The following is a 6,000-nucleotide window of genomic DNA, read 5'->3' as shown; positions in this document are numbered from 1 at the left end:
TGGAACTTCCATCTCTACATGAGAAAAGAACTTCTTTACATTGAGGGCCCTGTAGTAATTTGAAAGCAAAACCAGTGAGAGACTCCAAGTCTGAAATACAATTTAATAGGAAGAAAAAAAAAAAAAAAAAAAAAAAAAAAGAAAAGAAAAAAATAGTAAAATAAAATAAATGCAATAACACAAAAGACCACTGACAGACTCAGAATAAAACCTGACACCCTGTTAGGGTGTTGGAAATAGTCCAAAAGTAAGCCCTCCTGGTGTTTCAGATGTGATCCTCTTAGAAGTAGAGGTGGTCCTGTAGAGAAAAGGGTCCAGAGTTGGGTCCGATCTTCCTCTGGGAGACCCGTGGGAACACTTCTGGCTCCTTTTTTTCTTGGTGGAAATGGTTTAGCTCCTCTTCCCTGGGTAATGCATCTCACAATGGGGTGATGTAATGTGTCAGGTCATTGGTGAGCTTTAATGGCCCATTAACAGAAGATATCCCCATGGAGGTATTGGGAGGGTGAGCAGAGATAAGAAACAATGCTCCACCCGGTTTTAACAGCTGGCTTGTTATCGGAGAGGCAGTCACCCCCTCTCTCCTGGAGTTACAACAGACAAAGAAAAAACACCTCCCCAACCGGATTTCAACAGATGGAATATAATAAGCACTTTTTTGGTTATATAACCCAAGACAGTGGCATAGCACTTAAATAGACTGTGCAGGGAGGCTGTGAAGTCTCCATCCTGGAGATACACAAAATCCACTGGGACATGCTTCTGTGTCACCTGCTCTAGGTGACCCTGCCTTGGTAGGGTGTTGGATTGGTTAATCTCCAGAGGTTCCTTTCAACCCTAAAAATTCTGTCACTGTATGAATTATAATTTAGTTACTTTTTCTTTCCATTTTATATTCTTATGGATGTCCAGGAAAAAAATACAAATAAATAATTCTTTTTAAATGTACTCCATATAAAAAGTGGCAACTTTTACCACTGTAACACAACCTCAGCCAGATAAAAGTTCTTGTAGGACAACTTCAAATTTCATTTTTCTTTTTATATTCTATTTATTTCAGATTTATTTATGTGCATTTAAAAGCAAATGCAAGTTGCACTAGCAAATGAAAGTCTTTGCCAAGTCCAAACAAATGTATCACTACTCTACAAGAGCTGTTCACTTTTCAGAATCAGTTCACATGACTGGGTCCTAAGAGTAAAAAAAAAAAAAAAAAAAACACAAAACCCCCCCCAAAAAAAACAGAGACATTAAAAGGAAAGAAAGAAGAGAAATGCTAAGCATTATGTGTGGTGTATTATGATAATTTATAGAATAGATTGTTTAAAAGACATTTTATTATTACTTATTGAACTAACACATTGTTTATGTGAATATATGATACATTGTATAATAGCATAATAAAATTGCAATGGGATAGATTGCTGTGATGGAATGAGTATTGCTTCAGTAGTGCATACCAATTTATGGAATGCTAATGCCATCTGAAGTAACATTTTTTGGTTCAATGAGTCAGACTGTCAACACCCTGGAAGCTATCTCAGTAAGCATGCTTTTGTCTGTTTCAGTACTTAAAATACCGTGGATTAAAGAAAATATTTACATGTATGCTAAGTATTGGATCTAAGAAAATGTCCTCCTCTTTTTTTTTTTTTTTTTTTTTTTTTTTTTTTTTTTTTCTTTTCTTTTCTTTTCTTTTCTTTTCTTTTTCTCCTTCATTTTGTTTTTAATTTTTTATTGCAGAAAGAATCTTACATTTCAGTTGTGGAATTCAAATGTGAACTATTAAAAGAATTACTGTAAGTATAATGTAGAAAAGTGAGGCTTTCAGGGGCTTTGTTTGTTCCTTTGCTTTGATTTCTTGTGGGTTTGTGGTGTGTGTGTTTCAACATGTATGCTTAAGTGCTCCTCATTTTGTTGTTCTTTTTTGGTTTTTTGAGGGGGTACCTGGACTTTCTATCCATCATTTGTAATAGGGCCTTGAGGAGTATCTTCAGGAAGGATATGGCGTGATAACTGGCAAGCTAAGTACCAAATGTGGTTCAGAAACTGTATGCCTGTGCTAGTAGTTCTCTTTTTAGATCAGGCATAGTTCTTTATTGTTTGGATTGCACTGTACCTGAACAGTTTGAATCCTCAGGAGAGGAGCTATGGTTTCATGCATCTACTACAGATTTAGCATTGATTTAATCTCTTTTGTTTTTGTAATAGCTTTAAATTAAGCATTTGTGCTCCTCAAACATTTAGAAAATTGAGCACCAAGAAATGGTCCATGTGGACAATGTCATTGTTATTTTTGCAGTACAAAGCCACACGTTGTTTAGCCTCCTTTCACTCCCTGTCCAACCATCTGAGTGATGATTTCATTTATCTACATCAAACTCTGTTGTGCAAAAGGAGAAAAAAAAATAACTTAATCTCAACAGGAACATTCAATGAGATTTTAGTTCCTAGCCATTCCACAAGCTTGATAAATTTGATGCCGAATGAAAAAGGGAAAAGAAGCAAAAAAATCCAACTAACCAAATAAAACAATCAAAACCCAACCATCCCACTGAAAAAAAGGGGGTAAAAAAACAACCTTCCAAAAATATATATATTTTTAGGAAACCTCTGTAAAATTGGGAATCTTGGCATAAATAATAAAGAATAATACTAGTTTCTATTAAGAACACAGACACCTTTTTTTTTTTTTTTTATGTGACTGAAGTTTTCAAAATCATGTCCTCTAATAAACACGGCATTAAATACCGATCACCTTTTAATTTTAAAAATGAACATAGATGTTTCTGTGATTCAAATTCAGCAGTTCTATGCAACATTTTAGCCCAACAAAACTGAACTTCAATACTATTACTTAGGAAAAAGTAGGAGACAAATTGAAATTAATTTCCAACTTTAAGTATCTGCATATTTATGCTGAGGTCTCTTTGTAAAGTTTCTAAACAGTTCAGAATTTCACTCAAACCTTTGAATGCCATAAAAATTGAATAGTAATTTCTTAACTCAGTTACTGTGCTACTCAATCTGTTCCTTTATCACTTTTTTTTTCTTCATTCTTCACCTCAAAAGTGAGGAAAATATCATTTTCATTCTGCAAGAATATTGTGAAGGTAATAGTGATGTGGTGTTTGAATTTTGGAAGCATGTGGGTCAGACTCAAATGCATTCTGGTGTTAATGATCAAATTCACTTTTCTGGGCAAACAGACTGGAACTGTCTATATTTTCAACTGAAAACCTACTCCTAAATTATTCTGGCCTATTTGAAAAGAATAGTTTACAGGTGTGGCATTTGCCTTCTGTTTTGTTACACAATGATTCTCGTGTTTTAAAATACAAATAGGATTAATTAAACACTGCATGTCTTGGAGTTTTAAACAGTCAGTTATTTTAAGGTGTCACAATTTTATGTCCTGCTTTTCCTTTTTCTTGTACTTTTTCTCTTCTTTTCCTTTTCTTGTCTTTCTCTTATTCTGCATCCCTACAGGCATTCTGATCCTCAAGTATGGACACAGACAGTCTGAGGGCACTTGGGAAAATAGTCCAATTGACAGAAATTATAAAGTAGGAAGGTAAGGATTCTTACATATCTTTACTTTGAAATTGAGGTTTTTAATCCTTGCAACGTGGTCAGCTTAAAATATGTACATTCATATACAAAATGAGTTAATAATAAAAAATGAATGTTACTTTGTATGTCCCTGCCTACTGTATTACGAGGGTTGGTACACAAAGTGTTCAAACTAGCATTTTTTTTTCATGATTATGTACTTGTGTAAAAAGGTTGGTTTTAGAGTCTTGCTCCAAAATTATTTATTTTATGCAGACATTTTTGAGCAGAGTTAAGAAGAGAAATGCTTTTAATTCACAGTGACCCCCAAACCCTTTAACAGTTTCTCAAACTAATTCTGTTTGCAAACATTAACCTAAAAAGCAGTGAAACATAGTCACTTCTGAAAAGAAATGTAGCTATTCAAACACCATTGTTGGGTAGGAACTGGATATTCAAAGTCAGATAAAATCATGCAATTACGTAAAAAAAAAAAAAATCTAAAAATATGATAATTTCTTTCCCACCCACATCTCTGATATTAAGTGGAGAGAGAACAATCACATTTAATATAGCCTTCAAAAGAATTTTTGTAACTGTTTCTAGCTAAGAATGTGTCCCAGTGTCTCCTCACTCTGGTACTATCATCACATTTAAGAGAGTTTCAAAACAAGATTGTTACAAACATAAGCAAAAATGCCCAGAAATTTAGTTTTTAAAAATAGTAAAATAGTAAAATTTTATCACTTCTAGGAATTTTATTCTTGTTGGGGACTTTTTGTTGTTTTGTGGAGGGTTGTGGGGTTTTTTGTTGGTTTGTTTGTGTATTTTTGTGGGGTTTTGTTTGGTTTTTTTTTGTTTGGTTAGTTTTTTTGTTTTCATTTTTTTTTCTAGTTATTCATTCTTTATTTTAAAAAACACTCTCACTGTATCCATTAGAAACTGGTGTATACATATTTAGGGTGAAAATTGTGCCTTGGAATGAGATATGAAAGGTTTTATACACTTCTTGCTGTATTAAGGTAATTCAGAAGTCAACAGAATGACAAAAAATGTTATGTGTTAGTGTTGTTTTCAGGAATGATACATGATTCCTGAGCAAAAGTATAACAAATCATAGAAATTATATATTTATGAATTAGGCCATATTTTTAACACATATTGTTGATATTGTGCTTGAATTAGGACCATAACCTAAAATTACTTTTATTAAAAAACCCAGCAGATTGGAACAGGTAGCAAAAATATAGAAGATGGGCATTTATTGACCATTAACTTTTTCATATATTCTAGAAAAAAGTATTCAGAAGAAATTAATTGACTAATTTACCTTGGTAAACTAGCCTACTAAGGGCAATGACACTATTCCTTTACAATTCTACAGAGATGTTTTTGCTTCTTAACATCTGAAATTTCACAATGAATATTAAAAGGATGGCAGCACTCATCACTGTCAGATCATGACTGCCAATGTAGCAGGGAACCTTAGGAAACAGTGGCAAATAGCTGAGTAATATTTTCTCCATGGTGAAGATACTGACACACAGTGATCAAGTCACCTTCTTAACTATTCAGTAAGCTGAAAATTTTGAATTTTTGACTGTCATTATAAGGATTTTTTCAAGACTGTGAATAATTTCTGTATACATCCTTTTAGCATCTCTTAGTATGTCACCATTTTTCTCTAATTGGACACCAGAATGGAACAAAATATTCAAGTAGCAGTTTTATGTGGTCTAGAGGACTTCCTCTTTAGTCAAATATCTTTCTTTTCAAAGTAAATCTGAGGCTTATTGTCAAATCACTTTGAAATTGCCTTGAAATTGCCTTGAAATTGATGATGAGGTACAAGAACATACATTACCCTTTTCTGAATTTAAATAATTTTGAAGTTATTAGCATCACCTACAATAATCGATTCAATACATATTATTTTTACTGCATTAAAGAAACTAAAGTTTGTAAACTCTATAGTGGCTTAGCTTAGCTATGAATGCTGAGGAGGTAGCTGCTGTCAAGTTTCAGGTGCTTCTTCATACATCTACTAGAAGATATGTAGTCTAGGATTCATTAAATATTACTCTAGAAGTTAGAAAATGAACTAATAATCATATAAACTGTTCTTTTTGGACTACTTTTCAGAGTCAAGAAGATGAGTTGTCTCTAGGACATGCTTCAACTGACCTATGTTAAATACCTGAACTATGTTATGATAAGAATTGCTCACTGGAGGCCTCTGATATCCAGGGATTAAAAAACGAGGCTGGGTTCAGTCATAGACATCTATGACATAGATAGTCAGAATAAGTATTTGAGTCTCAACTTGAGATCTTACTCCTTTATAGATAGGTGCTAAAAAATTCACATATTTGAAGTTAGGCCAATATTTTAATTGGTTGGTGGGACAAAAGGTCAGTTAACTGGGACTTTTCCTTACTCCCTAAATTT

Source organism: Chamaea fasciata, unplaced genomic scaffold (genome assembly GCF_029207755.1).
Source record: "Chamaea fasciata isolate MVZ Bird 193981 ecotype frontalis unplaced genomic scaffold, bChaFas1.0.hap1 SCAF_2, whole genome shotgun sequence".
Lineage (NCBI taxonomy): Eukaryota > Metazoa > Chordata > Aves > Passeriformes > Sylviidae > Chamaea > Chamaea fasciata.
This window is presented reverse-complemented; position numbering follows the sequence as displayed.